This window comes from Sebastes umbrosus, chromosome 11 (genome assembly GCF_015220745.1).
Source record: "Sebastes umbrosus isolate fSebUmb1 chromosome 11, fSebUmb1.pri, whole genome shotgun sequence".
NCBI classification, from domain to species: Eukaryota; Metazoa; Chordata; class Actinopteri; order Perciformes; family Sebastidae; genus Sebastes; species Sebastes umbrosus.
Window position 1 is genome coordinate 34,268,089 of NC_051279.1, and position 20,439 is coordinate 34,288,527.

Genomic DNA, 20,439 nt, shown 5'->3' on the forward strand with positions numbered 1-20,439 from the left:
AGACCACAGACCATGGATGTAGAAGAGGGTCTAATAGACCACAGACCATGGATGTAGAAGAGGGTCCAATAGACCACACACCATGGATGTAGAAGAGGGTTCAATAGACCACAGACCATGGATGTAGAAGAGTGTCCAATAGACTACAGACCATGGATGTAGAAGAGGGTCCAGTAGACCACAGACCATGGATGTATAGGAGGGTCCAATAGACAACAGACCATGGATGTAGAAGAGGATCTAATACACCACAGACCATGGATGTAGAAGAGGGTCCAATAGACCACACACCATGGATGTAGAAGAGGGTTCAATAGACCACAGACAATGGATGTATAGGAGGGTCCAATAGACCACAGACCATGGATGTAGAAGAGGGTTCAATAGACCACAGACCATGGATGTAGAAGAGGGTCTAATAGACCACAGACCATGGATGTAGAAGAGGGTTCAATAGACCACAGACCATGGATGTATAGGAGGGTCCAATAGACCACAGACCATGGATGTAGAAGAGGGTCTAATAGACCACAGACCATGGATGTATAGGAGGGTCCAATAGACCACAGACCATGGATGTAGAAGAGGGTTCAATAGACCACAGACCATGGATGTATAGGAGGGTCCAACAGACCACAGACCATGGATGTAGAAGAGGGTCTAATAGACCATAGACCATGGATGTATAGGAGGGTCCAATAGACCACAGACCATGGATGTAGAAGAGGGTCTAATAGACCACAGACCATGGATGTATAGGAGGGTCAAATAGACCACAGACCATGGATGTAGAAGAGGGTCTAATAGACCACAGACCATGGATGTATAGGAGGGTCCAATAGACCACAGATCATGGATGTAGTAGAGGGTCAAATATACCACAGACCATGGATGTAGAAGAGGGTCCAATAGACCAAAGACCATGGATGTAGAAGAGGGTCCAATAGACCAGAGACCATGGATGTATAACAGGGTCCAATAGATCACAGACCTTGGATGTATAAGAGGGTCCAATAGACCACAGACCATGGATGTAGAAGAGGGTCCAATAGACCACAGACCATGGATGTAGGTGAGGGTCCAACAGAACAACAGACCATGGATGTAGAAGAGGGTCTAATAGACCACAGACCATGGATGTAGAAGAGGGTCCAATAGACCACAGACCATGGATGTTTAAGAGGGTCCAATAGACCACAGAACATGGATGTAGAAAAGGGTCCACTAGACCACAGACCATGGATGTAGAAGAGGGTCTAATAGACCACAGACCATGGATGTACAAGAGGGTCCAATAGACCACAGACCATGGATGTAGAAGAGGGTCTAATAGACCACAGACCATGGATGTAGAAGAGGGTCCAATAGACCACAGACCATGGATGTAGAAGAGGGTGCAATAGACCACAGACCATGGATGTTTAAGAGGGTCCAATAGACCACAGACCATGGATGTAGAAGAGGGTCCAATAGACCACAGACCATGGATGTAGAAGAGGGTCTAATAGACCACAGACCATGGATGTAGAAGAGGGTGCAATAGACCACAGACCATGGATGTTTAAGAGGGTCCAATAGACCACAGACCATGGATGTAGAATAGGGTCAAATAGACCACAGACCATGGGTGTAGAAGAGGGTCCAATAGACCACAGACCATGGATGTTTAAGAGGGTCCAATAGACCACAGACAATGGATGTAGAAGAGGGTCCAATAGACCACCGACCATGGATGTTTAAGAGGGTCCAATAGACCACAGACCATGGATGTAGAAGAGGGACCAATAGACCACAGACCATGGATGTAGAAGAGGGTCAAATAGACCACAGACCATGGATGTATAAGAGGGTCCAATAGACCACAGACCATGGATGTAGGTGAGGGTCCAACAGAACCACAAACCATGGATGTAGAAGAGGGCCCAATAGACCACAGACCATGGATGTAGAAGAGGGTTCAACAGACCACAGACCATGGATGTAGAAGAGGGTTCAATAGACCACAGACCATGGATGTAGAAGAGGGCCCAATAGACCACAGACCATGGATGTAGAAGAGGGCCCAATAGTCCACAGACCATGGATGTAGAAGAGGGTCCAATAGACCACACACCATGGATGTAGAAGAGGGTTCAATAGACCACAGACCATGGATGTAGAAGAGTGTCCAATAGACTACAGACCATGGATGTAGAAGAGGGTCCAGTAGACCACAGACCATGGATGTATAGGAGGGTCCAATAGACAACAGACCATGGATGTAGAAGAGGATCTAATACACCACAGACCATGGATGTAGAAGAGGGTCCAATAGACCACACACCATGGATGTAGAAGAGGGTTCAATAGACCACAGACCATGGATGTAGAAGAGGGTCCAATAGACCACAGACCATGGATGTAGAAGAGGGTTCAATAGACCACAGACCATGGCTGTATAGGAGGGTCCAATAGACCACAGACCATGGATGTAGAAGAGGGTCTAATAGACCACAGACCATGGATGTAGAAGAGGGTCCAATAGACCACACACCATGGATGTAGAAGAGGGTTCAATAGACCACAGACCATGGATGTAGAAGAGTGTCCAATAGACTACAGACCATGGATGTAGAAGAGGGTCCAGTAGACCACAGACCATGGATGTATAGGAGGGTCCAATAGACAACAGACCATGGATGTAGAAGAGGATCTAATACACCACAGACCATGGATGTAGAAGAGGGTCCAATAGACCACACACCATGGATGTAGAAGAGGGTTCAATAGACCACAGACAATGGATGTATAGGAGGGTCCAATAGACCACAGACCATGGATGTAGAAGAGGGTTCAATAGACCACAGACCATGGATGTAGAAGAGGGTCTAATAGACCACAGACCATGGATGTAGAAGAGGGTTCAATAGACCACAGACCATGGATGTATAGGAGGGTCCAATAGACCACAGACCATGGATGTAGAAGAGGGTCTAATAGACCACAGACCATGGATGTATAGGAGGGTCCAATAGACCACAGACCATGGATGTAGAAGAGGGTTCAATGGACCACAGACCATGGATGTATAGGAGGGTCCAACAGACCACAGACCATGGATGTAGAAGAGGGTCTAATAGACCATAGACCATGGATGTATAGGAGGGTCCAATAGACCACAGACCATGGATGTAGAAGAGGGTCTAATAGACCACAGACCATGGATGTATAGGAGGGTCAAATAGACCACAGACCATGGATGTAGAAGAGGGTCTAATAGACCACAGACCATGGATGTATAGGAGGGTCCAATAGACCACAGATCATGGATGTAGTAGAGGGTCAAATATACCACAGACCATGGATGTAGAAGAGGGTCCAATAGACCAAAGACCATGGATGTAGAAGAGGGTCCAATAGACCAGAGACCATGGATGTATAACAGGGTCCAATAGATCACAGACCTTGGATGTATAAGAGGGTCCAATAGACCACAGACCATGGATGTAGAAGAGGGTCCAATAGACCACAGACCATGGATGTAGGTGAGGGTCCAACAGAACCACAGACCATGGATGTAGAAGAGGGTCTAATAGACCACAGACCATGGATGTAGAAGAGGGTCCAATAGACCACAGACCATGGATGTTTAAGAGGGTCCAATAGACCACAGACCATGGATGTAGAAAAGGGTCCACTAGACCACAGACCATGGATGTAGAAGAGGGTCTAATAGACCACAGAGCATGGATGTACAAGAGGGTCCAATAGACCACAGACCATGGATGTAGAAGAGGGTCTAATAGACCACAGACCATGGATGTAGAAGAGGGTCCAATAGACCACAGACCATGGATGTAGAAGAGGGTGCAATAGACCACAGACCATGGATGTTTAAGAGGGTCCAATAGACCACAGACCATGGATGTAGAAGAGGGTCTAATAGACCACAGACCATGGATGTAGAAGAGGGTGCAATAGACCACAGACCATGGATGTTTAAGAGGGTCCAATAGACCACAGACCATGGATGTAGAATAGGGTCAAATAGACCACAGACCATGGGTGTAGAAGAGGGTCCAATAGACCACAGACCATGGATGTTTAAGAGGGTCCAATAGACCACAGACAATGGATGTAGAAGAGGGTCCAATAGACCACAGACCATGGATGTTTAAGAGGGTCCAATAGACCACAGACCATGGATGTAGAAGAGGGACCAATAGACCACAGACCATGGATGTATAAGAGGGTCAAATAGACCACAGACCATGGATGTATAAGAGGGTCCAATAGACCACAGACCATGGATGTAGGTGAGGGTCCAACAGAACCACAAACCATGGATGTAGAAGAGGGCCCAATAGACCACAGACCATGGATGTAGAAGAGGGTTCAACAGACCACAGACCATGGATGTAGAAGAGGGTTCAATAGACCACAGACCATGGATGTAGAAGAGGGCCCAATAGACCACAGACCATGGATGTAGAAGAGGGCCCAATAGTCCACAGACCATGGATGTAGAAGAGGGTCCAATAGACCACACACCATGGATGTAGAAGAGGGTTCAATAGACCACAGACCATGGATGTAGAAGAGTGTCCAATAGACTACAGACCATGGATGTAGAAGAGGGTCCAGTAGACCACAGACCATGGATGTATAGGAGGGTCCAATAGACAACAGACCATGGATGTAGAAGAGGATCTAATACACCACAGACCATGGATGTAGAAGAGGGTCCAATAGACCACACACCATGGATGTAGAAGAGGGTTCAATAGACCACAGACAATGGATGTATAGGAGGGTCCAATAGACCACAGACCATGGATGTAGAAGAGGGTCTAATAGACCACAGACCATGGATGTAGAAGAGGGTTCAATAGACCACAGACCATGGATGTAGAAGAGGGTCTAATAGACCACAGACCATGGATGTAGAAGAGGGTTCAATAGACCACAGACCATGGATGTATAGGAGGGTCCAATAGACCACAGACCATGGATGTAGAAGAGGGTCTAATAGACCACAGACCATGGATGTATAGGAGGGTCCAATAGACCACAGACCATGGATGTAGAAGAGGGTTCAATAGACCACAGACCATGGATGTATAGGAGGGTCCAACAGACCACAGACCATGGATGTAGAAGAGGGTCTAATAGACCATAGACCATGGATGTATAGGAGGGTCCAATAGACCACAGACCATGGATGTAGAAGAGGGTCTAATAGACCACAGACCATGGATGTATAGGAGGGTCAAATAGACCACAGACCATGGATGTAGAAGAGGGTCTAATAGACCACAGACCATGGATGTATAGGAGGGTCCAATAGACCACAGATCATGGATGTAGTAGAGGGTCAAATATACCACAGACCATGGATGCAGAAGAGGGTCCAATAGACCAAAGACCATGGATGTAGAAGAGGGTCCAATAGACCAGAGACCATGGATGTATAACAGGGTCCAATAGATCACAGACCTTGGATGTATAAGAGGGTCCAATAGACCACAGACCATGGATGTAGAAGAGGGTCCAATAGACCACAGACCATGGATGTAGGTGAGGGTCCAACAGAACCACAGACCATGGATGTAGAAGAGGGTCTAATAGACCACAGACCATGGATGTAGAAGAGGGTCCAATAGACCACAGACCATGGATGTTTAAGAGGGTCCAATAGACCACAGACCATGGATGTAGAAAAGGGTCCACTAGACCACAGACCATGGATGTACAAGAGGGTCCAATAGACCACAGACCATGGATGTAGAAGAGGGTCTAATAGACCACAGACCATGGATGTAGAAGAGGGTCCAATAGACCACAGACCATGGATGTAGAAGAGGGTGCAATAGACCACAGACCATGGATGTTTAAGAGGGTCCAATAGACCACAGACCATGGATGTAGAAGAGGGTCTAATAGACCACAGACCATGGATGTAGAAGAGGGTGCAATAGACCACAGACCATGGATGTTTAAGAGGGTCCAATAGACCACAGACCATGGATGTAGAATAGGGTCAAATAGACCACAGACCATGGGTGTAGAAGAGGGTCCAATAGACCACAGACCATGGATGTTTAAGAGGGTCCAATAGACCACAGACAATGGATGTAGAAGAGGGTCCAATAGACCACAGACCATGGATGTTTAAGAGGGTCCAATAGACCACAGACCATGGATGTAGAAGAGGGTCAAATAGACCACAGACCATGGGTGTAGAAGAGGGTCCAATAGACCACAGACCATGGATGTAGAAGAGGGACCAATAGACCACAGACCATGGATGTAGAAGAGGGTCAAATAGACCACAGACCATGGATGTATAAGAGGGTCCAATAGACCACAGACCATGGATGTAGGTGAGGGTCCAACAGAACCACAAACCATGGATGTAGAAGAGGGCCCAATAGTCCACAGACCATGGATGTAGAAGAGGGTCCAATAGACCACAGACCATGGATGTATAGGAGGGTCCAATAGACCACAGACCATGGATGTATAAGAAGGTCCAATAGACCACAGACCATGGATGTAGGTGAGGGTCCAACAGAACCACAGACAATGGATGTAGAAGAGGATCTAATAAACCACAGACCATGGATGTAGAAGAGGGTCCAATAGACCACAGACCATGGATGTAGAAGAGGGTCCAATAGACCACAGACCATGGATGTAGAAGAGGGTCAAATAGACAACAGACCATGGATGTATAAGAGGGTCCAATAGGCCACAGACCATGGATGTAAGTGAGGGTCCAACAGAACCACAGACCATGGATGTAGAAGAGGGTCTAATAGACCACAGACCATGGATGTAGAAGAGGGTTCAACAGACCACAGACCATGGATGTAGAAGAGGGTTCAATAGACCACAGACCATGGATGTAGAAGAGGGCCCAAAATACCACAGACCATGAATGTAGAAGAGGGCCCAATAGTCCACAGACCATGGATGTAGAAGAGGGTCCAATAGACCACAGACCATGGATGTAGAAGAGTGTCCAATAGACTACAGACCATGGATGTAGAAGAGGGTCCAGTAGACCACAGACCATGGATGTAGAAGAGGGTCCAATAGACCACCGACCATGGATGTAGAAGAGTGTCCAATAGACCACAGACCATGGGTGTAGAAGAGGGTCCAATAGACCACAGACCATGGATGTTTAAGAGGGTCCAATAGACCACAGACCATGGATGTAGAAGAGGGTCAAATAGACCACAGACCATGGATGTATAAGAGGGTCCAATAGACCACAGGCCATGGATGTAGGTAAGGGTCCAACAGAACCACAGACCATGGATGTAGAAGAGGGTCTAATAGACCACAGACCATGGATGTAGAAGAGGATCCAATAGATCACAGACCATGGATGTAGAAGAGGGTCCAATAGACCAAAGACCATGGATGTAGAAGAGGGTCCAATAGACCACAGACCATGGATGTTTAAGAGGGTCCAATAGACCACAGACCATGGATGTAGAAGAGGGTCTAATAGACCACAGACCATGGATGTATAGGAGGGTCAAATAGACCACAGACCATGGATGTAGAAGAGGGTCTAATAGACCACAGACCATGGATGTATAGGAGGGTCCAATAGACCACAGATCATGGATGTAGTAGAGGGTCAAATATACCACAGACCATGGATGTAGAAGAGGGTCCAATAGACCAAAGACCATGGATGTAGAAGAGGGTTCAACAGACCACAGACCATGGATGTAGAAGAGGGCCCAATAGACCACAGACCATGGATGTAGAAGAGGGTCTAATAGACCACAGACCATGGATGTAAAAGAGGGTCAAATAGACAACAGACCATGGATGTATAAGAGGGTCCAATAGGCCACAGACCATGGATGTAAGTGAGGGTCCAACAGAACCACAGACCATGGATGTAGAAGAGGGTCTAATAGACCACAGACCATGGATGTAGAAGAGTGTCCAATAGACTACAGACCATGGATGTAGAAGAGGGTCCAGTAGACCACAGACCATGGATGTAGAAGAGGTTCCAATAGACCACAGACCATGGATGTAGAAGAGTTTCCAATAGACTACAGACCATGGATGTAGAAGAGGGTCCAGTAGACCACAGACCATGGATGTATAAGAGGGTCCAATAGACCACAGACCATGGATGTAGGTGAGGGTCCAACAGAACCACAGACCATGGATGTAGAAGAGGGTCTAATAGACCACAGACCATGGATGTAGAAGAGGGTCCAATAGACCACAGACTATGGATGTAGAAGAGGGTCAAATAGACCACAGACCATGGATGTAGAAAAGGGTCCAATAGACCACAGACCATGGATGTAGAAGAGTGTCCAATAGACCACAGACCATGGATGTAGAAGAGGGTCCAGTAGACCACAGACCATGGATGTAGAAGAGGGTCCAATAGACCACAGACCATGGATGTAGAAGAGTGTCCAATAGACCACAGACCATGGGTGTAGAAGAGGGTCCAATAGACCACAGACCATGGATGTTTAAGAGGGTCCAATAGACCACAGACCATGGATGTAGAAGAGGGTCCAATAGACCACAGACCATGGATGTAGAAGAGGGTCAAATAGACCACAGACCATGGATGTATAAGAGGGTCCAATAGACCACAGACCATGGATGTAGGTGAGGGTCCAACAGAACCACAGACCATGGATGTAGCAGAGGGTCTAATAGACCACAGACCATGGATATAGAAGAGGGTCCAATAGATCACAGACCATGGATGTAGAAGAGGGTCCAATAGACCACAGACCATGGATGTAGAAGAGGGTCCAATAGACCACAGACCATGGATGTTTAAGAGGGTCCAATAGACCACAGACAATGGATATAGAAAAGGGTCCAATAGACCACAGACCATGGATGTAGAAGAGGGTCTAATAGACCACAGACCATGGATGTTTAAGAGGGTCCAATAGACCACAGAACATGGATGTAGAAGAGGGTCCAATAGACCACAGACCATGGATGTAGAAGAGGGTCAAATAGACCACAGACCATGGATGTATAAGAGGGTCCAATAGACCACAGACCATGGATGTAGGTGAGGGTCCAACAGAACCACAGACCATGGATGTAGAAGAGGGTCTAATAGACCACAGACCATGGATGTAGAAGAGTTTCCAATAGACTACAGACCATGGATGTAGAAGAGGGTCCAGTAGACCACAGACCATGGATGTAGTAGAGGGTCAAATATATCACAGACCATGGATGTAGAAGAGGGTCCAATAGACCAAAGACCATGGATGTAGAAAAGGGTCCAATAGACCAGAGACCATGGATGTATAACAGGGTCCAATAGACCACAGACCATGGATGTAGAAAAGGGTCCAATAGACCACAGACCATGGATGTAGAAGAGGGTCCAATAGACCACAGACCATGAATGTAGAAGAGGGTCAAATAGACCACAGACCATGAATGTAGAAGAGGGCCCAATAGTCCACAGACCATGGATGTAGAAGAGGGTCCAATAGACCACAGACCATGGATGTAGAAGAGTGTCCAATAGACTACAGACCATGGATGTAGAAGAGGGTCCAGTAGACCACAGACCATGGATGTAGAAGAGGGTCCAATAGACCACCGACCATGGATGTAGAAGAGTGTCCAATAGACCACAGACCATGGGTGTAGAAGAGGGTCCAATAGACCACAGACCATGGATGTTTAAGAGGGTCCAATAGACCACAGACCATGGATGTAGAAGAGGGTCAAATAGACCACAGACCATGGATGTATAAGAGGGTCCAATAGACCACAGGCCATGGATGTAGGTAAGGGTCCAACAGAACCACAGACCATGGATGTAGAAGAGGGTCTAATAGACCACAGACCATGGATGTAGAAGAGGGTCCAATAGATCACAGACCATGGATGTAGAAGAGGGTCCAATAGACCAAAGACCATGGATGTAGAAGAGGGTCCAATAGACCACAGACCATGGATGTTTAAGAGGGTCCAATAGACCACAGACCATGGATGTAGAAGAGGGTCTAATAGACCACAGACCATGGATGTATAGGAGGGTCAAATAGACCACAGACCATGGATGTAGAAGAGGGTCTAATAGACCACAGACCATGGATGTATAGGAGGGTCCAATAGACCACAGATCATGGATGTAGTAGAGGGTCAAATATACCACAGACCATGGATGTAGAAGAGGGTCCAATAGACCAAAGACCATGGATGTAGAAGAGGGTTCAACAGACCACAGACCATGGATGTGGAAGAGGGTTCAATAGACCACAGACCATGGATGTAGAAGAGGGCCCAATAGACCACAGACCATGGATGTAGAAGAGGGTCTAATAGACCACAGACCATGGATGTAAAAGAGGGTCAAATAGACAACAGACCATGGATGTATAAGAGGGTCCAATAGGCCACAGACCATGGATGTAAGTGAGGGTCCAACAGAACCACAGACCATGGATGTAGAAGAGGGTCTAATAGACCACAGACCATGGATGTAGAAGAGTGTCCAATAGACTACAGACCATGGATGTAGAAGAGGGTCCAGTAGACCACAGACCATGGATGTAGAAGAGGTTCCAATAGACCACAGACCATGGATGTAGAAGAGTTTCCAATAGACTACAGACCATGGATGTAGAAGAGGGTCCAGTAGACCACAGACCATGGATGTATAAGAGGGTCCAATAGACCACAGACCATGGATGTAGGTGAGGGTCCAACAGAACCACAGACCATGCATGTAGAAGAGGGTCTAATAGACCACAGACCATGGATGTAGAAGAGGGTCCAATAGACCACAGACTATGGATGTAGAAGAGGGTCAAATAGACCACAGACCATGGATGTAGAAAAGGGTCCAATAGACCACAGACCATGGATGTAGAAGAGTGTCCAATAGACCACAGACCATGGATGTAGAAGAGGGTCCAGTAGACCACAGACCATGGATGTAGAAGAGGGTCCAATAGACCACAGACCATGGATGTAGAAGAATGTCCAATAGACCACAGACCATGGGTGTAGAAGAGGGTCCAATAGACCACAGACCATGGATGTTTAAGAGGGTCCAATAGACCACAGACCATGGATGTAGAAGAGGGTCCAATAGACCACAGACCATGGATGTAGAAGAGGGTCAAATAGACCACAGACCATGGATGTATAAGAGGGTCCAATAGACCACAGACCATGGATGTAGGTGAGGGTCCAACAGAACCACAGACCATGGATGTAGAAGAGGGTCTAATAGACCACAGACCATGGATATAGAAGAGGGTCCAATAGATCACAGACCATGGATGTAGAAGAGGGTCCAATAGACCACAGACCATGGATGTAGAAGAGGGTCCAATAGACCACAGACCATGGATGTTTAAGAGGGTCCAATAGACCACAGACAATGGATATAGAAAAGGGTCCAATAGACCACAGACCATGGATGTAGAAGAGGGTCTAATAGACCACAGACCATGGATGTTTAAGAGGGTCCAATAGACCACAGAACATGGATGTAGAAGAGGGTCCAATAGACCACAGACCATGGATGTAGAAGAGGGTCAAATAGACCACAGACCATGGATGTATAAGAGGGTCCAATAGACCACAGACCATGGATGTAGGTGAGGGTCCAACAGAACCACAGACCATGGATGTAGAAGAGGGTCTAATAGACCACAGACCATGGATGTAGAAGAGTTTCCAATAGACTACAGACCATGGATGTAGAAGAGGGTCCAGTAGACCACAGACCATGGATGTAGTAGAGGGTCAAATATATCACAGACCATGGATGTAGAAGAGGGTCCAATAGACCAAAGGCCATGGATGTAGAAAAGGGTCCAATAGACCAGAGACCATGGATGTATAACAGGGTCCAATAGACCACAGACCATGGATGTAGAAAAGGGTCCAATAGACCACAGACCATGGATGTAGAAGAGGGTCCAATAGACCACAGACCATGAATGTAGAAGAGGGTCAAATAGACCACAGACCATGGATGTATAAGAGGGTCCAATAGACAACAGACCATGGATGTAGGTGAGGGTCCAACAGAACCACAGACCATGGATGTATAAGAGGGTCCAATAGACAACAGACCATGGATGTAGGTGAGGGTCCAACAGAACCACAGACCATGGATGTAGAAGAGGGTCTAATAGACCACAGACCATGGATGTAGAAGAGGGTCCAATAGACCACGGAAGTAGAAGAGGGTCCAATAGACCACAGACCATGGATGTTTAAGAGGGTCCAATAGACCACAGACCATTGATGTTTAAGAGGGTCCAATAGACCACAGACCATGGATGTAGAAGAGGGTCAAATAGACCACAGACCATGGATGTAGAAGAGGGTCCAATAGACCAAAGACCATGGATGTAGAAGAGGGTCTAATAGACCACAGACCATGGATGTAGAAGAGGGTCCAATAGACCACAGTCCATGGATGTAGAAGAGGGTCCAATAGACCACAGACCATGGATGTATAAGAGGGTCCAATAGACCACAAACCATGGATGTAGGTGAGGGTCCAACAGAACCACAGACCATGGATGTAGAAGAGTGTCCAATAGACCACAGACCATGGATGTAGAAGAGGGTCCAATAGACCACAGACCATGGATGTAGAAGAGGGTCCAATAGACCACAGACCATGGATGTTTAAGAGGGTCCAATAGACTACAGACCATGGATGTAGAAGAGGGTCAAATAGACCACAGACCATGGATGTAGAAAAGGGTCCAATAGACCACAGACCATGGATATAGAAGGGGGTTCAACAGACCACAGACCATCGATGTAGAAGAGGGTTCAATAGACCACAGACCATGGATGTAGAAGAGGGCCCAATAGACCACAGACCATGGATGTTTAAGAGGGTCCAATAGACCACAGACCATGGATGTAGAAGAGGGTCAAATAGACCACAGACCATGGGTGTAGAAGAGGGTCCAATAGACCACAGACCATGGATGTAGAAGAGGGTCAAATAGACCACAGACCATGGATGTAGAAAAGGGTCCAATAGACCATAGACCATGGATGTAGAAGAGGGTTCAATAGACCACAGACCATGGATGTAGAAGAGGGCCCAATAGACCACAGACCATGGATGTAGAAGAGGGTTCAACAGACCATGGATGTAGAAGAGGGTTCAATAGACCACAGACCATGGATGTAGAAGAGGGCCCAATAGACCACAGACCATGGATGTTTAAGAGGGTCCAATAGACCACAGACCATGGATGTAGAAGAGGGTCAAATAGACCACAGACCATGGATGTAGAAGAGGTTGTGTCCTGGTCTTTTGCCCTGCGTGTTAGTAGATAGCCTACAACTCCATTAAACTCTGTTGATGCCATGCTACTAGCACTACTAGCTACTGGCCGATAGCCGGTTGTTTGGGAACAGAAACGTTAATGCATCCACCACGGTACAGGCTTCCAGCATACAGCCCATGGGTGTATTAGAAGATAATAAAAGAGATGAATTACAGCCAATATATCTATTAATACAGCCACGTACAGCTAGCAGGAAGCTGTCATACAGCTAGCAGGAAGCTGTCATATGAGCGTGCAGGGTGGTGTGGTCCCGTGGGTTTGATGCACGTTCATTATGCCGAGGAAAATAAGTCTGGATTCAGCTGTTAGTTCATTTTACTAATTGTAGGACATCATGATTTAAATGAGGGATATTGAAGTTTCCCTACTGGGAAGTTGATTTACATCCTCTTATTTACAGACGTCTCTTTATACATCCATGGACATGGACTCATTGCCGTTTCCAGTCCAAAATGGCGGCAGCACTACCGCAGCGCCATCTAACGGCTGTTTTCAACAAAGCACCAGAGTTTCATCTCTTTGCCTCTATTCTCTTTGGGGCAGAGCGGCGGTCATGAGTGAGCCAGTGGGCTCACATGCACTAACATGCACTAAAAGCATGTGTAGCCGACCCGGCTATTTAAACAAAGCACAGAGAAGCTCTGATTAGAACACACACTTCTGCTTAGGTACACATTACTCCTCTAATCTTTACATAGCAAATAGTTGTTTGATGCTATAATAATGTTCTGAACATCGAATTTAGCACCTTTGAAGGTAGCTGAAAAGATCAATTCAATCATTACTTTAATCCTGCATTTATACACGTCTCCATATATAAAACCTACATTATTTAAGTTGTCTCGCAAACTCAATACATCTCTCACGTCTTGAAAACAAAAACCAGTGTGCAAGGTTCAATATCACCCCTCATAGCTCTATTCAAGGTGAAGTCATGATTTAACATCTCTTTATTACACATACATCTCAGCTAAGATTTTTGTATCCACCTCAAATAAAGTAGAGCACTAGCTCGTAGGACTGTTATCACCTAATGATGACCGTAGTGACCTCCATCATTTGGCAGGGGATACTACTAAATTAGAGCATCCTACATACCATCCTACCTACCTAACAGACCAGAAGGTGCTGAGCTTTAACTGAAATGGTCTGATAGGTAATAAATGCAGCCCAATTCTCAGAACATTTTAAATCATATTTAGAACTCATATTCAGGCCCATGTGTCATACCTTAGCTGGGTGTCTGTTAACGATAGTAATAAATTTATTATTGGTAATAATCCAGAGGACAATCTTGCTGTATGGTGACCCATCTGTCTGATTTCTTTTAAAATTAAACACAAAAACACTTGTATGAGGGATTTTTCTTCCACATTCTCCTTACTGTATATAACATTAGTTGTTTAGGTGCATTTGTGTTTGGTAGGTTAAATTGTAATTGACAATTTTAAAAAGTTATTTTTATAAAACAACTTTATCCTGACAGTAGTGAATGAGACAGGTAATCTGAAAAAAATCCTGTTCCTCTGTGTCCTCCAGTGTCCTCCGGTGCTCCTAACGGCATCTGTAAAATTTCACAGACCGAAGGAAAACAACCAATCAGAGACGTGCTGGAGCCTTGTCTTCTCTAAGCAGCTACTAGCTAGTGTACTGTTTAGCTGTAAAATGAGAATGTTTGTGACCCGGCAGCCATGTTGAGACCAGTTGAGGAAATACCAAGCACCGCCCACCAGCCGGAGCACAAACGTTCTCATTTTACAGCTAAACCGTACACTACAAGATGATTCTGAGAACATCTGAGGAGAGAAATAGGCATTAACGTAACAGAATATTGATTCATATTTGATCAGCACTGCCTAGTTTGACCGTATGATCAGAGTTTGCGAGTTATTGACAGCTGCCTCCGTTGAATGAACAGCCAATAGGAACGTTCTCTCTCTCTCTGAAATGACCTGTGATTGGTCAAAGTCTCCCGTCACGGGCTAGATGTTCTAAAGCCTGAAAACAGAGCCATGAGGAGGAGCAGAAGTCTAGTTTTCTCTCAGAACACTTCAATTACAATATGCTGAAAGGTTATTATTATCATTTTCTAGTAGGCAGAGCTACTGAAAAAAACAAGTTTACTTATCAAAGGAAAAGATCAGGAAACAAATTAGAAAAGTCAAATATAGATCTAATGAGTGAGAGCAAATCTAAACTGCTATGAATTGAACAACTATATGTATGAGAGGGTTATGGTGAAACAGAAAACTAGTTATAAGTAAACAATGAATGAAAACTACTAACTAATCTAAAGAGAAGACTCAAATGTACTCTGTTTTCTTAAAGGTACTAAATGTGAGATTGGGAGCATTTCTATTGCCTCCGCATGGCTCTCAATAGAGGCAGGGCGCTACACTTCCACGACGACGCGTCATCAGCTGTAACCGCCATATGAGAGCAGTGCAGAGCAGCGGCCGTGAGCTAGCCAGTGGGGCACGCTCACATGCACTAACATGCACTAAAAGCACAAAGAAGCTCTGATTATAACACACGCAGGTCTGCTCAGGTAGACATTACTCATCTATATATTTACATAGCAAATAGTGGTTTGATGCTATAATAATACTCTGGATATCGTACAGAAGAGATTTAACCAGAATGTTCTTACCGAGCTCCTCCACCAGTGGACAACAAACAGCCAGGTTAGAATTTAACAAAGGTCTCTGAAGAGAAATAGTTTCTCTTTCAATTGTACTTTCAAGAAGAGTAGAGGGTAACATATAATTCTTAATTCCTCACTCAGTATTTCAATAATTGGACATTCTTTAAGCAAGTCTAAAACAAATAATGCATCAAATAAATAGAAGAAGACTTCCCTGCCAGTAAATGTTGAGGGAAACTAGCATGTGAAATGATGCAGCCCTTGTTATGACCAGAAACACACATCTCTAACCATTACACTGTCACAATCACAGCTGTTTGTATCAGTTATAACAATATTGTTGATGATCATATGAATAATACAAATGTACATGCTTTGATTTCAGCTTACAGTTAATGAAAGCTACAAATAATGATTTAAGCTGACATCGCTGGCTCAGAGAATGAATAATTCAAAGATGCAGATTCAGTCGGTGTCATGTGCTCAGGAACAGCTTGCCTGGGGATACAAACAAGGAGATGTAAGATAAGCAAACTGCTTTTGAAATTCAAACGTGCATGTCAGTTAACATTTCTGAGTTTACCATAAGAATTGTTGATTATGGAATAGATATCAGTAAATATTGTATATAGATATTGATTGATAATAAAAACTGCATTTACATATTCTTGGAATTTGTATATATTTTTCATCTTGTCCACTGCATATTATCATTTTAGTAGAATACAGATAGACTCTCATTCATGTCTATTTAAACATTTGTACTTGATATGTTCCTGACATATTGAAATTGCTATCTGTCTTGTTATAAGAACGACATTTAAGTGCAACACACAGCAGTCAAAAAACATGTCAAAACACCCACATCCATTGTGTTATATGTAAGCCCACACACTGACGGTGTCCTGACGTGCATTATTGGGAGTTGACGAATATCAGCTCGCCATACCAAACACTACTGTCCTATTTCCTCCTATGTCCTATGTGCTTCATTTAAAAAGCATCTGTTTTATTCAACTGTCACTTTATTCCATTCAAATGTTGTTAATCTGTATCCAACTTTACGGTTGCTATGATCAAACTTTTCCTGTCCTGTATCTCTACAAATTATATTCATATTGGACTGTTCGGTACCTTCAAATTTACTTATAGTGCAATCTTCAGTGTCTAAACTTAGCCATAGCTTATTTGCCATAACCATGGTCATCCCCTAACGATTGCATGTGCACATATTGTAAAAAAGAAGGAATTTATAAAATGTTGGCTTTGAACATTAATATACGGTTATTGTTCAATATCCACTTGTCTGGCAATAGGTTGGTAATGTCATATAGCTATCCATCCTTTTCCTGCTGCTTATGCAGATCTGGGTCGTGTTGGCAGCAGGCCACATAAGGTAGTCCAGACATTCTTCTTCCCAGGTCTTTCTGGGGGATCCGCAAGTATTCTCAGGCTGAATTAGATAAAGAATCCCTCCAGTGTCGTCATTGAATTCCAAATGGCTGACTTCCTATTGGGTTTTGGGTATAACTCCAAGAGGCTTTTTTGTGCGTTTCCACATGTTACATCTGCCTACCAAATTTAATACATGTAGGTGAAACCTCAACGAGGGGCTCAATTTTTACAACTTTCTAGGGGGCTTTTGCAACGCCCAAGCCCAAAACCCTTGAAATAACAACATGTTCACGTCATCTGATAAATGTGTAAAGTTTAACAACTTTTCGAGCATGTAAAGGCCCTTGAAAATGCGATTCATTTGAGACAAGAAAAGGAAAAATAATTAAAGCCGCAAGCGGCATTTCGCGGGTTATAGTCTTTATCGCTCAAAGCGCCCCCCTAGTGGCCGATTTAAATGAAACTTCCAGCGGATGTTTCAGCTACTCTTGTGAACATTTGCTGCAAGTTTGGAGATGATTGGCCAAAGGCTTGTGAAGTTAGGTCTATTGATGTGCTGAGCCCTGCCCTCTTAAAGTTCATTGGTCAACAGATTCATAACGCAATGAGTTATCAACACGCTTAATGCAACATTAGATGACATTAGTCCAATAATGATCCATTGAAAATATGGTAGCAATCAGACCAACGGTTTAGGAGGAGATGTCAAAAATGTGTTTTTCAAAAAATCCAATATGGCGGAAAATCTAGTCAGTGGACTTTCGCGGTCCAAGAGACTTTTTTGTAGAGCACAATCATCAGCACATGTCTGTCAAATTTCAAATTGATGGGACTTATGGTGTGAGGGGGCTGGCCTTGAAAAAATGTTATAGCGCCACCATGTGGCCAATTGTTTTCATATTTTATGTGAAGCATTATGACATCATGTACAGTTATGGTACCAAGTTTCATGTCTCTAGCTCGTTCCAGCTCACAGCAAATTGAGCAAAGGCATAATTTAGCATAAAATGCTGAATAGGCCACGCCCACATGCACCGATTAATATCACACTTCAGATCTTGGTTAATACTTGCCCCCAGAGTAGGTACACCAAATTTGATAAAATGCTGTCCACCGGATCGTGAGGTACAAGTTTTTGATATTAGTGGCGGCCCCTATGGGTCAAGCGGAAAATGCTTTGGTACGCCTATTCCCAAACACGTACTAAATATATCTACCAAGATTTGTGATGATTGGATTGATGGTCCATGAATTATGGCCAATTTCCTGCTAAGCTCCTCCCATTGAAAAGTTCATTGGTCAACAGATTCATAACGCAATGAGGTATCAACACGCTTTATGCAACTTTAGATGACATTAGTCCAATAATGATCCACAGAAAATTTGGTAGTAATCGGACCTACGGTTTAGGAGGAGATGTCAAAAATGCGTTTTTCAAAAAATCCAATATGGCGGAAAATATTGCCAGGCGGACTTTAGTGGTCCCAGAGGCTTTATTGTAGATCACACGGAGCTGCACATGTCTGTCAAGTTTCAAGTCAATCGGACTTACGGTGTGAGGGGCGTGGCCTTTCCAATGTCGCGTGTTTGGGCGTTAATTACAGCGCCACAATGTGGCCGATTAGGGTCATAGTTCTTGAGAAGCACATGCACATCATTTGCAGTTATTGTGCCAAGTTTCATTTTTTTCGCTCATTTCAGCTCACGGCAAATTGAGCCGCGGCATAAGACAACAAATAATAATTAAAGCTGCAAGCAGCGATGATCGGGCCCTCGCCCACGCGCGCACGTCGGGGGAACGCGCACGTCGGGGCACGTACATGTCTTCAGGGCAAGACTCTTATAAAACATGTCAAATTTGGGGAAGATTGGACAATGTACAGCCAATTTACAACAACTTCCTGTTTCCTGTAGGGGGCGCTATGACTATCATGCATAATACCACATATATGTCTTCAGGCCTGGTCCATTATCCAGCTTGTGAAGTTTGGAGCAGATTGGACTATGTAAAGTCAAGTAACAACAGCCTCCTGTTTCTTGGCGAAAGGCGCTTTTTCGCTGCCACGCCACGGCAACACGGTTCGATAACTTTTTGATGTTTTGATAAGTTTTCATCCCAACGGTCTTAAGATACTACTGACCATGTTTCAGGTAGATATGATTAATTTCTGAGGCAGAGTACATGAATGTGTACAACATGATATTTCCTGTTACCACTAGGTGGCGCTATGACTGTGAGTCACAATTTGCATATGGATGTTGTCAGATAGGGACCTTTATCAGGCATGAGACATTTGGAGCATATAGGTTAACGTACGACAAAGTTACAACAACTTCCTGTTTCTTGGCGAAAGGCGCTTTTTCGCCGCCACGCCACGGCAACATGGTTCGATAACTTTTTGATCTTTTGATAAGTTTTCATCCCAAAGGTCTTAAGATACTACTGACCAAGTTTGAGGTAGATGTGATTAATTTCTGAGGCAGAGTACATCAATGTGTAAAACATGATATTTCCTGTTACCACTAGGTGGCGCTATGACTGTGAGTCAAAATTTGCATATGGATGTTGTCAGACAGGGACCTTTATCAGGCATGAGAAATTTGGAGCATATAGGTTAATGTACGACAAAGTTACAACAACTTCCTGTTTCTTGGCGAAAGGCGCTTTTTCGCCGCCACGCCACAGCAACATAGTTCGATAACTTTTTGATCTTTGAGTAACTTTTCATCCCAAAGGTCTTAAGATACTACTGACCAAATTTGAAGTTGATCGGGTTAAATCTCTAGGAGGAGTTCGTTAAAGTACAGCGCCTGGATATGGTAAAAAAACGCCATAAAATCCAATATGGCCGACTTCCGGTTGGGTTTACGGTATACCTCCAAGAGGGTTTTATTTACGTCTCGTCATGGTACATATACCTACCAAATTTCGTAAATTTAGGGGAAACGTGTCGTCGGGGCTACTCAATAGGGGGCGCTAGCGAGCCAATTTGCCACACCCGAGCACGAAACCCATATCAGATATTCATTTCACGCACGTCTGACACGTGT